At 45.3% G+C, this 14,127-nt stretch overlaps 1 protein-coding gene across 12 annotated transcripts in view; it reads left to right on the forward strand.

Annotated features, from left to right (window-relative positions):
• MPDZ (multiple PDZ domain crumbs cell polarity complex component) overlaps positions 1-14,127 on the forward strand; it is a 1,044,214-nt gene that overhangs the window by 681,013 nt on the left and 349,074 nt on the right. The window lies entirely within an intron of this gene.

The raw sequence follows: 14,127 nt of genomic DNA on the forward strand, positions 1-14,127 counted from the left end.
CTGCCACACTAGAGACATGTTGCTGGCCCCATGGGGAGAGTGCCTTTGTCACTCTGAGGCCAGTAACAAAGCCTGCACTGGGTGGAGATGCTAACACCTCCCCCAGGCAGGAGCTGTAACACCTGGCGGTGAGCCTCAAAGGCTCACCCCTTTGTCACAACCCAGCAGGGCACTCCAGCTTAGTGGAGTTGCCCGCCCCCTCCGGCCACGGCCCCCACTTTTGGCGGCAAGGCTGGAGGGAACAAAGAAAGCAACAAGGAGGAGTCACTGGCCAGTCAGGACAGCCCCTAAGGTGTCCTGAGCTGAGGTGACTCTTACTTTTAGAAATCCTCCATCTTGCAGATGGAGGATTCCCCCAATAGGGTTAGGATTGTGACCCCCTCCCCTTGGGAGGAGGCACAAAGAGGGTGTACCCACCCTCAGGGCTAGTAGCCATTGGCTACTAACCCCCCAGACCTAAACACGCCCTTAAATTTAGTATTTAAGGGCTACCCTGAACCCTAGAAAATTAGATTCCTGCAACAACAAGAAGAAGGACTGCCCAGCTGAAAACCCCTGCAGAGGAAGACCAGAAGACAACAACTGCCTTGGCTCCAGAAACTCACCGGCCTGTCTCCTGCCTTCCAAAGAACTCTGCTCCAGCGACGCCTTCCAAAGGGACCAGCGACCTCTGAATCCTCTGAGGACTGCCCTGCTTCGACGACGACAAGAAACTCCCGAGGACAGCGGACCTGCCCCAAAAAGACTGCAACTTTGTTTCAAGAAGCAGCTTTAAAGAACCCTGCAATCTCCCCGCAAGAAGCGTGAGACTTGCAACACTGCACCCGGCGACCCCGACTCGGCTGGTGGAGAACCAACACCTCAGGGAGGACCCCCGGACTACTCTACGACTGTGAGTACCAAAACCTGTCCCCCCTGAGCCCCCACAGCGCCGCCTGCAGAGGGAATCCCGAGGCTTCCCCTGACCGCGACTCTCTGAAACCTAAGTCCCGACGCCTGGAAAAGACCCTGCACCCGCAGCCCCCAGGACCTGAAGGACCGGACTTTCACTGCAGAAGTGACCCCCAGGAGTCCCTCTCCCTTGCCCAAGTGGAGGTTTCTCCGAGGAAGCCCCCCCTTGCCTGCCTGCAGCGCTGAAGAGATCCCTTGATCTCTCATTGACTTCCATTGCGAACCCGACGCTTGTTCTAACACTGCACCCGGCCGCCCCCGCGCCGCTGAGGGTGAAATTTCTGTGTGGGCTTGTGTCCCCCCCGGTGCCCTACAAAACCCCTCTGGTCTGCCCTCCGAAGACGCGGGTACTTACCTGCAAGCAGACCGGAACCGGGGCACCCCCTTCTCTCCATTCTAGCCTATGTGTTTTGGGCACCACTTTGAACTCTGCACCTGACCGGCCCTGAGCTGCTGGTGTGGTGACTTTGGGGTTGCTCTGAACCCCCAGCGGTGGGCTACCTTGGACCAAGAACTAAACCCTGTAAGTGTCTTACTTACCTGGTAAAACTAACAAAAACTTACCTCCCCCAGGAACTGTGAAAATTGCACTAAGTGTCCACTTTTAAAACAGCTATTTGTCAATAACTTGTAAAGTATACATGCAATTTTTATGATTTGAAGTTCCTAAAGTACTTACCTGCAATACCTTTCGAATGAGATATTACATGTAGAATTTGAACCTGTGGTTCTTAAAATAAACTAAGAAAAGATATTTTTCTATATAAAAACCTATTGGCTGGATTTGTCTCTGAGTGTGTGTACCTCATTTATTGTCTTGTGTATGTGCAACAAATGCTTAACACTACTCCTTGGATAAGCCTACTGCTCGACCACACTACCACAAAATAGAGCATTAGTATTATCTCTTTTTACCACTATTTTACCTCTAAGGGGAACCCTTGGACTCTGTGCATGCTATTCCTTACTTTGAAATAGCACATACAGAGCCAACTTCCTACACTTGCCCAGCAGGGTTCTGCCTTGGGGACTCTCATGGGCTATCCTTCTGCCTTATCTGCATTTCTTCGGCTGCCTGACGAGCCTTCTCTGCTTAAATCCCCCATTGTACATAGATTCCTCAAAGGACTTGTACATATATTTCCCCGCGCCCTTCGTTATGCCCTAATGGGACTTAAATCTGGTCCTCGTATTTCTGATGTGCGCTCCCTTCGAGCCTTTGCACAACTGTCCTCTCGGGCTGCTCACCATCAAGACAGCCTTCTTAGTGGCAATAACATCTGCCAGGAGGATAAGTGATATGCAAGCTCTGTCATCAAACCCACCATATCTCACTATCTATCCAGACAAGGTGGTACTCAAAACTTGTGCTTCTTGGTGCCCCAATTTAATCTGGATCAGAACATCACCCTGCCCACCTTCTTTGCACTGCCGCATCCCTCAAAGGAAGAGGAGCGACTCCACCCACTGGACCCAAAAAGAGCATTGTCATTCTACCTTGACTGCACAAAAGAGTTCTAGCTGGATGACCAACTCTTTGTGGGGTACATTGGAGCAAAGCGGCTTCCTGAGGGCTTGAGGGCGCATTCTACCTGGGACAAAGCTGCTACCACTGCGCTAGCTCGGATATTTCCAGTCCTGGAGATTTGTCAGCCGACAACGTGGGCATCTTTGCACATGTTTGCAGAGTATTACTGGCTGAACAATCAGGTACGAAGAGACGGACACTTTGCCCATTCAGTCCTGCTTTTTAGTGTAGTGGAGGTATCTGCAGCCCACCACCAGGAGGTTATGGCTTGGGTATCTATTCAATGGTCAGGAATCTGCAGCTAGAAGTCTCTATCAAATGAACAAGTTACTTACCTTCGGTAACACATTATCTGGTAGAGACTTGTATCTAGCTGCAGATTCTTTACACCCACCCATGCCTACCTGCTCTGTGGATATGTGTAGTAGGGTTAGGGTTTATCCCTTTCAGGGCCCTAGTTTTGCACAGATAAAATGTTGGTTCTATCCATTACTGCACTTCTGACGAGGAAGTTTTGTGGGTAAAAGACCTGATGTACATGCGCCAGGATGGTGCCTTTATAGGCGACAGTGATGTCACAGACGGCTTCAAAGACGCTGACGAAACCACACGTAGCCGAACAACGCCCCCCGGCGGTATTGCTCAGAAAAGAAATTACAGATTCGAAGCAGACGCCAGGGAATTCAAAGGTAAGGAATCTGCAGCTAGATAGTCTCTACCAGATAATGCGTTACCAAAGGTAAGTAACTTGTTCATTATCTTCAGGCTGCAGATAGCAGGGCCTGATAAAGAGCAGTGCTGGAGTCAGATTTGTGAGCTGAGGGCACAGAGGTGAAAAACTGTAGCACTGAGGCATTTAAATATCAACTATAAGTTTTTTGTCTACTAGTTTGAGAACAAAATGATGTTTCTGAATGCTTTTAAAAGTGAGAAAAATTAAGATGAAGTGTTAAATTAATGATTAAGTTAACTTTTAATTTACATTTTGTCCCATTTCAAAGTGTCACATTTACAAACAACAGGCCTCCTGCTCCCAGTGGCCAGTAGATACAGTGCTATATTTATAGCTGAAAAGTACAGCCACAGTTTATTTTTAAAATCTGAAAAAATTTGAGTCAGTTGTGTCTTAATATGTTATGAAGCATGTTCTTAATTCTAAATTCCTCCCATTTAAATAAATGACTTCATTTTTCTTTTATAAATGTTGCACCTTTGTGAGAAAAGGGCCTGACGTGGTTAGCCCCCATTTTTTGACTAATGTATGATGTAGCCTAGAAATTAATAGTGCCCAGGGCACTGGGCCAGAGTTCTTTCCCTAAAACTGTTAGGATGCATTGGCCCAATTGGATACACCTTTAGCTACCACTATAAGTCCCTAGTAAAGGGTACTTAGGTACCCATGGCATGGGATACTAAAGGTAGGCCCCCTGAGGGCAGCAGCACTGATTGTGCCACCCTCTAGGGCAGAGGTCTTCAATCTGGGGGTCGCGACCCCCAGGGGGGCAATGGAGACATGGGCAGGGGGTCATGCATTCCCTCAGCCACACTTCCCCGTCATTAAAATACTTCAGCTGAACTTTGATTTACTGAGTCTCCTGTGCTAGGAAATAAAATCACACAGACAGCTAAAAACACTTTTGTGCCAGGGTGCCTACTTCCTGAATGAAATGTAGATGTGGGCTACGAGTTGCTCTGCAAATGTAAAGGGTAATCTGCAACTATAAAGGATGCTTGGGAGCCCGTTCTTGGCTTTAAATGATCAAGTAACTCAAAGCTTTATTATGACAAACATGTATTCTTTATGAGTAATAGTGCAGAGTTAACAACTGTACTGTGAAGTGTGTGATTTTAATTGTAATTTTATTTACATAGTGCTTACTTCACCTGGAGGTGGTGAAGGGACAGCTATTAAATATGGCATTACATATGCTCTGATATTACATTAAATCTAATTTTGGAAGCACCGTTTTATCTTAAACCTTTTTGTAGTGGTCTATCTTATACTGTGTGTAATGTAAGTATAAAATAATGCCTCACATATTCACAGTGCTTTCTTTCACAGGCTGTGACCTCGTGGCACTGAAAATACATAGGTCACTATTCTCCACTGCACCAAGCAAGATTTAATTATTTTGCTTTTCCTTTACACACAGACCTCTGCAGTGAACTAACTAATAGAGGTCTCATAATGCACTACAGTGCATCTCTCAATGAGTAACATCTTTCTTAAAAAATTTTCATTTCACATTTTATATGTAGCTATCTGATGGTGAAAGACTTAAAAAAAAAAAAAAAAAAAACCTTACTGAATATTTTGGGGCTTATTAATGAGAGGCTTGAAGCACCAGACAATTACATATTTGACGCTCCGGCGGCACAAGCCTCTCATTCATATCTATGAGGTAACGCAAAGCCACTCTGCATGGCGTCATAGATATGGAGTAAGGCAAAGCAACGAACGCCACTGTGTTGCCTTATTTTGCGTCAAGGAGGCAATCCATGGGCATCGTGGTGGGTGTTCCCATGCAACACCCATGGATTTTGACGTGCCCTAGATTTACAAAATCACGTAAACTGAAGCAGTGCCAAAACCGTACACCTCCCCAGAGCAGGCGTAATGAGGAAAATTGTTTTAATTTCTCCTAGTTTTTTCCTCTTCCCAAGTGTGTTGCCCTCTGCCGCACATATAGAAAGAGGTAAATGCCCCTCAAGATTGTTTTTGTGCAGGAAGGTACCCCTTCCTGCACAAAAACAATCCTGCCTGCGTTGGTGCTAGGCAGCAGTTCGTGCACCAGCACAGAGGGAAAGGACAGGAATGCACTGTATTTCATAAATACGGTCAATTTCTGCTCTTTTACATTGCCGCTGGACACTGTAGCAAGAATACTTGTGCCATTGCCCTACACCAATTCCTCATATATTCGGATCTTAGTTTTTAGCCACACCTTTAACCACGCCCCAACACTACTGACCTTTGGTTTGCTAAACTGTTTAATATTTCCTCACTGTAAAAATGATTTGCTTTGGGAGAAGTTAGTGACTGTCAATGATGAGGAGTACCAGGTTCTAGAAATTGTCGTCAGAGGGGGTCCTTACATCTAAATCATTTTGAGAGGGGGTCCCAGCATCGAAAAGTTTGAAAACCTCTGCTCTAGGGCCATGCATCCAGATGCACCCAGCACTGCCATTGCAGGATAGGTGTCCTGGTAAAAATCTAAAACACAAACTCGACATTGTACACTACCTGTCCACTCCACACTGCATACCATATAGGTAAGTCACCCCTCTGGCAGGCCTTCAGCCCTAAGGCATAGTGCTCTATACTGTATGAGAGGGCATAGCTGCATGAGCAATATGCTCTCTCTGTGTCCTTGCCAAACCTGGGACTTAGCCATTTTAAAATACATGTGCTGGACATTGGTCAGAACGAGTTTCACAGAAACATGACGGGCACTCTGAACCCTGGGTTGTTTGGTATCAAACAACTCAGAATCATAAATCCACACTGGTGCCAGTGTTGTACTTATTCTAAAAAGGACCCCGGGGTCACCTTAGAAGTGCCCCCTGCCAAAGCTAACTACCCTGGCAAGGTTGCTGACTGGTCCTATCAAGCCTGCCACTTCCAGACACCCAATCTACAAACCTTGGGGCAGAAATCCGTCTCTCTGGTTTGTAGAACAAAGCCCTTCCTTGGTGGAGGTGCCAATTCCCCCTCGCTCAGGAATGTGCACTGCCCTGGCAGCGAGCTTCGAAGGACTAACCGCCTTTAAAACTCAACCGCCAGCCCTACTGCTAGCAGATGGTAATCCCCATGCAAATACCCACTTTTGGTGGGAGCAATGGTGGGGAACTCAAGCAGAGTCAGAGGAATAGCCCCAACTGGAATGCACCACCCCTAAGGTGTTGCCTGCGAGGTGTGCACTCGATTTCATTTTCTCCACCTTGGATTGAAGGAAAATAGACATTGAGGGATAGCGAAGTTACCCTTCCCACAGGAAGTGGTCGCTTTAGTGGGTGCAGCCACAGTATTTAGTGGGCATCCCTAAACCAGGAAATCAGATTCAACGGATAAAAGAATTCCAGCACCAAAAAGATCCAAGGCACGAAAACTGTAGGCATGCTGCAAGAAAAGGCGCCAAACCCTTCCTGCTGCACCCAGGACCCAACAATCGCCGCTGAGGAGCTGCTGGACTACTAGAAAAACTTTTTTAAAAACCCAAAGGACCTCCAGGCTACGAAAATTGCCATAGAACTCCCTCCAGAGTGGAGGTACCACTGCAACAACAAGTAACCAGAAAGACAGTGAGGGTCTCTTCACTGACAAGCCGCTAACTCCCAAACTGGACACTGCAGCTGGAGCAAACACACCAATGACCGTGAGGACAAAGCCTTCCAGCGTGCCATGTTTGGTGGCACTGCGCCCTCCAGTGGTCAAACCGTACCAATACCCTGGGTATTGGTCAGCTATAGTCAGACACTGAGAAATCCAGCCCACCCGGGGCTAAAAAAGGACCAGGAGCGATGCCCCAGTCAAGGAACTTCAGGAACACCCCTGCTCCAGAGACTTTCTCCCGCCAGAACCGGTAGATGCCTGAACTTCGCCAGCTGGCACAGTGTGCCCACTGAGGACCTCAACCAACCTGCAAAAGAAGAACTTGGTAAACCAGCTGTACGATTTTATATGTGTTTTTAAAGGTGATCTTCCATGATTCCTATGGTGCGTAATTACGCACAAGAAGGCTATTTTTATTATACTTCGCTAAATCATATCTCAACAAGCACTTAACCAATTTTGATAATCTTGATCTTAAAAAATACATAAAAATCTGAAGTATTTTTATAAATTGGTCTTGAGTTATTCCTTTGAGTGTGCGAGTTGCAAGATTGATACTGTGAGTACAACAAATGCTTTGCACTTCTCCAAGTTTGGCCTAACTGCTCGACCAACCTACCTTAAAAATTAGAGCATTAGGTGATCTAGTTTTTACCCCTGTAAACCAACTTGTGGTTGCTTGGACCCTCTGCACAGTGTGCCTAGCTTTGCACACTACATAGAGTGCCAGCCTCCTAAAAACCCTATCTACAGCTCAGTGGGTGCAAGATGCCTGATGTTTGAAAATGCGACACTTTGAAATTTTTAATGTGCGATTTTTTTTTTTCTCCAAATTATAAATATTTTGCCAACATTATTATGCACTTTAAAATTCTCCCATTAAAAATAATGGCTATATGTTTGCGTTATACATATAACGGTTCCACATATGGGGAAAGATATGTCCTGTGCCCCGATTGTGCCCTCACCATGCACTGCTAGTCACCCGAAATAATACAGCACTCATGCCAACTTTTATAAAGTCAATAAAAATATCAATTCAACATTAGAAGTCAATTTATTGAAGAAAAAACTGTAGAGGGCGAGAGTTATAGTTACCTTATGCTGTGAGTTATGGTTACTTAAAATAACTGTAACTTCAGAATTTCTACGATTTTGTGCGAGTAAGTTCAGAACCTAACTTTAACGTCCCTGTAACCTTTTTTTTTTTTTTTGTAAGGATATATATATATATGTTCGATGGCATGTGTAGCTGCAGATACACATACTGTGCACATCCCGACATCTGGTGTTGGGCTCGGAGTGTTACAAGTTGTTTTTCTTCAAAGAAGTCTTTTCGAGTCACAAGACCGAGGGACTCCTCCCATTTCGACTCCATTGCGCATGGGCATCGACTCCATCTTAGATTGGTTTTTTTCCGCCATCGGGTTCGGACGTGTTCCTTTTCGCTCCGTGTTTCGGGTCGGAAAGTTAGTTAGAATCTCAGAAAAATCGTCTGTATTGTTTGCGTTCGGTATCGGGTTAGTTACAACAGATCGACACCGAATTAAGAAGAGCTCCGGTGGCCCTTCGGGGTTTTTTCGATCCCCGTCGGGGCCTGGTCGGCCCGGCCACGTGTCTCTTCAAGGCTGATGGAACGGACCCCATTCTGCTTCTGTGTAAAATGCCATAACAAGTATCCATATACAGATCAACATCTGGTCTGTAACTTGTGTTTGTCACCAGAACACAAGGAGGATACTTGTGAGGCCTGTCGAGCGTTTCGGTCCAGGAAGACACTCAGGGACCGAAGAGCAAAAAGACTGCAAATGGCGTCGGCGCTGACAGGACAAGGGCGCTTCGAGGAGGAGGAAGAAACATTCTCCACCCAGGATTCGGACTCTGAGGAGATCGATCACGAGGAAACGCCGAAAACCATGAGTAAGACGTCGAAACAAAGAACTCACGAGAAGGCCGCTAAAGCCCAGGGGACGCCACCGCCAACAGGCCATGGCTTAACCCGAAAAATAGGTGACCGTTCATCGGCACCGAAAAAGGGCGAGCTGGTGTCGAAGTCATCCGACTCCGGTTGAGATACCGGCACACAGCAATCTCGGGCCCGAGATAGTGGCTCAGAGAAGATTCGGCACCGAGACAGCGGCACCGAAACGGATCGGCACCGAGAGAGCACGATGCCAAAAGTAAAGAAGGTTCAGTCGGAGCCGAAAAAAGCAGCCGAAAAGGTTTCGGTACCGAAACAGCCGGCCTCGGAACCGAAAACAAGTTCCTACACTGAGGAACAAGGACTGTCCACACAAATGAAGACACATAGATTTGGACAGGAATTAGAGACAATAGAGCCAGATCACACACAAAGACGGCTCTTTATTCAAAAAGATACAGGGAAGATCAGCACTCTTCCTCCAGTCAAAATGAAACGCAAGCTTGCCTTCCAAGACAAGGACAAACAGCCACACGCAAGGGTGGCTAAACAAGTAACACCGCCACCATCCCCACATCACTCTCCGCAACCATCACCGGTAGCCACTCCACCAATGATGCAATCCCCAACTCATACAGGAATGAGTCAAGATGACCCTGACACATGGGACCTTTATGACGCACCAGTGTCAGATAATAGTCCGGAATGCTATCCAGCTAGACCATCGCCACCAGAGGATAGTACAGGCTACGCACAGGTGGTGTCAAGAGCAGCGGCATTTCATAATGTCAGCCTTCATTCAGAGCCCATTGAAGATGACTTTCTTTTTAATACACTGTCGTCCACACACAGCCAATATCAGAGTCTTCCTATGCTACCCGGAATGCTAAAACACTCCAAACAAGTGTTTGAGGAGCCTGTTAAAGGGAGAGCCATTACTCCAAGAGTAGATAAAAAATATAAACCGCCACCAACAGACCCAGTGTACGTTACACAACAGCTAACACCAGACTCTGTTGTAGTGGGAGCAGGGCGCAAAAGAGCCAACTCTCATACTTCAGGAGATGCACCACCTCCAGATAAAGAAAGTCGAAAATTCGATGCTGCAGGCAAAAGGGTGGCGGCACAGGCAGCAAACCAGTGGCGTATTGCAAATTCGCAAGCTTTGTTAGCCAGATATGATAGGGCCCATTGGGATGAGATGCAACACTTTATTGAACATTTACCCAAGGAGTTCCAAAAAAGAGCGCAGCAAGTAGTAGAAGAAGGACAGAGTATCTCCAATAATCAGATACGGTCAGCAATGGATGCTGCAGACACAGCTGCTAGAACTGTCAACACAGCAGTAACAATAAGGAGACATGCATGGCTGCGTACATCAGGATTTAAACCAGAGATACAGCAAGCTGTGCTGAATATGCCATTCAACGGACAGCAGTTGTTTGGGCCGGAGGTGGACACTGCGATCGAAAAACTTAAGAAAGACACTGACACGGCCAAAGCCATGGGCGCACTCTACTCCCCACTGAGCAGAGGCACATTTCGAAAGACACAATTTCGAGGAGGGTTTCGAGGGCAAACCACAGAAGCCACAACCTCACAAACAAAGCCCACTTACCAGAGCCAGTATCAGCGGGGAGGTTTTCAGGGACAATATAGAGGGGGACAATTTCAAAAGAATAGAGGAAAGTTCCAAAGTCCCAAAACTCCTCCAAACAAGCAGTGACTTCAAGGTCACAAATCTCCAACACATAACACCTGTGGGGGGGAGACTAACCAAGTTTTACAAACATTGGGAGGAAATAACAACAGACACTTGGGTCTTAGCAATTATCCAGCATGGTTATTGCATAGAATTTCTCAAAATCCCTCCAAACGTCCCACCGAAAACACACAATATGTCTAAACAACATATAGATCTTCTAGGACTAGAAGTTCAGGCATTGCTACAGAAAGAAGCAATAGAATTAGTACCAAAACAACAAATAAACACAGGAGTTTGCTCCCTGTACTTTCTGATACCCAAAAAAGACAAGAGTCTGAGACCTATACTAGATCTCAGAACATTAAATACCTACATCAAATCAGATCACTTTCACATGGTTACATTACAAGACGTAATCCCACTGCTCAAACAACAAGACTACATGACAACACTAGACCTAAAGGATGCATATTTCCATATACCAATACATCCTTCACACAGAAAGTACCTAAGGTTTGTATTCCAAGGGATACATTACCAATTCAAAGTGTTGCCATTCGGAATAACAACTGCACCAAGAGTTTTTACAAAATGCCTGGCAGTAGTAGCTGCACATATCAGAAGGCAGCAAATACATGTGTTCCCATACCTAGACGATTGGTTAATCAAAACCAACACGCTAGAAAGGTGTTCACAACACACAAGATATGTCATAGAAATCCTCCACAAACTAGGTTTCTCAATCAACTACACAAAGTCACACCTTCTGCCGTGTCAAACACCACAATACTTAGGAGCGACAATCAACACAGCAAAAGGGATTGCCACTCCAAGTCCACAAAGAGTTCACACATTTCACAATGTAATACAGACCATGTATCCAAAACAAAAGATACAAGTCAAACTGGTGATGAAACTACTAGGCATGATGGCTTCATGCATAGCCATTGTCCCAAACGCAAGGTTGCACATGCGGCCCTTACAACAGTGCCTAGCATCACAATGGTCACAAGCACAGGGTCAGCTTCTAGATCTGGTGTTGATAGACCGCCAAACATACATCTCGCTTCAATGGTGGAACAGTATAAATTTAAACCAAGGGCGGCCTTTCCAAGACCCAGTGCCACAATACGTAATAACGACAGATGCTTCCATGATAGGGTGGGGAGCACACCTCAATCAACACAGCATCCAAGGACAATGGGACACTCACCAAAAACAGTTTCACATAAATCACTTAGAACTGTTAGCTGTATTTCTAGCGCTCAAAGCATTTCAACCCATAATAAGCCACAAACACATTCTTGTCAAAACAGACAACATGACAACAATGTATTACCTAAACAAACAGGGAGGGACACACTCGACACAGTTGTGTCTCCTAACACAGAAAATATGGCATTGGGCGATTCACAACCACATTCGCCTAATAGCACAATTTATTCCAGGAATTCAGAACCAGTTAGCAGACAATCTCTCTCGGGATCACCAACAGATCCACGAATGGGAGATTCACCCCCAAATACTAAACACTTACTTCCAAATTTGGGGAACACCACAAATAGATCTATTTGCAACAAAGGAAAACTCAAAATGCCAAAACTTCGCATCCAGGTACCCACAAGATCAGTCTCAGGGCAATGCGTTATGGATGAGCTGGTCAGGGATATTTGCTTACGCTTTTCCCCCTCTCCCACTCCTTCCATATCTAGTAAACAAATTGAGTCAAAACAAACTCAAACTCATACTAATAGCACCGACATGGGCAAGACAACCTTGGTACACAACACTACTAGACCTCTCAGTAGTACCTCATGTCAAACTACCAAACAGACCAGATCTGTTAACACAACACAAACAACAGATCAGACATCCAAATCCAGCATCGCTGAATCTAGCAATTTGGCTCCTGAAATCCTAGAATTCGGACACTTAGACCTCACACAAGAATGTATGGAAGTCATAAGACAAGCTAGGAAACCTACCACTAGACACTGCTATGCAAATAAGTGGAAAAGATTTGTTTATTACTGCCATAATAATCAAATTCAACCCTTACACGCATCTGCCAAAGATATGGTAGGATACTTACTACAATTGCAAAAGTCAAAGCTAGCTTTCTCTTCAATAAAGATACATCTTACCGCAATTTCAGCTTACCTGCAAATTACGCACTCAACTTCATTATTTAGGATACCAGTCATAAAAGCATTTATGGAAGGCCTAAAGAGAATTATACCACCAAGAACACCACCAGTTCCTTCATGGAACCTCAACATTGTCTTAACACGACTCATGGGTCCACCTTTTGAGCCCATGCACTCTTGTGAAATGCAATACTTAACATGGAAAGTTGCATTTTTGATTGCCATCACATCTCTAAGAAGAGTTAGTGAAATTCAAGCATTTACCATACAAGAACCATTTATTCAAATACACAAGCATAAAGTAGTTCTACGGACAAATCCAAATTTTTTACCAAAAGTGATCTCACCGTTCCACTTGAATCAAACGGTAGAATTACCAGTATTCTTCCCACAGCCAGATTCTGTAGCTGAAAGAGCACTGCATACATTAGACATCAAAAGAGCGCTAATGTACTACATTGACAGAACAAAACTAATTCGAAAAACAAAACAACTATTTATTGCTTTCCAAAAACCTCATACAGGGAATCCAATTTCTAAACAAGGCATTGCTAGATGGATAGTTAAGTGTATTCAAACCTGCTATCTTAAAGCAAAGAGAGAGCTGCCTATTACACCAAAGGCACACTCAACCAGAAAGAAAGGTGCTATCATGGCCTTTCTAGGAAATATTCCAATGAACGAAATATGTAAGGCAGCAACATGGTCTACGCCTCATACATTTACCAAACACTACTGTGTAGATGTGCTAACGGCACAACAAGCCACAGTAGGTCAAGCTGTACTACGAACATTATTTCAAACAACTTCAACTCCTACAGGCTGAACCACCGCTTTTGGGGAGATAACTGCTTACTAGTCTATGCACAGCATGTGTATCTGCAGCTACACATGCCATCGAACGGAAAATGTCACTTACCCAGTGTACATCTGTTCGTGGCATTAGTCGCTGCAGATTCACATGCGCCCACCCGCCTCCCCAGGAGCCTGTAGCCGTTTAGAAGTTGATCTTGAACATCTGTATATTTGTAAATATATTACTTTAAACTACATTATGTACACTAGAATTCACTCCATTGCATGGGCACTATTACTAGCATATACAACTCCTACCTCACCCTCTGCGGGGAAAACAATCTAAGATGGAGTCGACGCCCATGCGCAATGGAGCCGAAATGGGAGGAGTCCCTCGATCTCGTGACTCAAAAAGACTTCTTCGAAGAAAAACAACTTGTAACACTCCGAGCTCAACACCAGATGGCGGGATGTGCACAGCATGTGAATCTGCAGCGACTAATGCCACGAACAGATGTACACTGGGTAAGTGACATTTTCCATATATATACGTGTGTGTGTGTGTTTGATGGTATGTGTAGCTGTAGATACATATGCTTTGTGTAAGTGCGGCATTTAGTGTTGTGCTCGGAGTGTTACAAGTTGTTTTTCTTCGAAGAAGTCTTTTCCCCAAGTCAAGGGATCGAGTTACTCCTTCTCTCGGTGATATTGTGCATGGCCATCGAGTCCTGTGTTAGATTGTTTTCT

This window comes from Pleurodeles waltl, chromosome 1_2 (genome assembly GCF_031143425.1).
Source record: "Pleurodeles waltl isolate 20211129_DDA chromosome 1_2, aPleWal1.hap1.20221129, whole genome shotgun sequence".
Taxonomy (NCBI): domain Eukaryota; kingdom Metazoa; phylum Chordata; class Amphibia; order Caudata; family Salamandridae; genus Pleurodeles; species Pleurodeles waltl.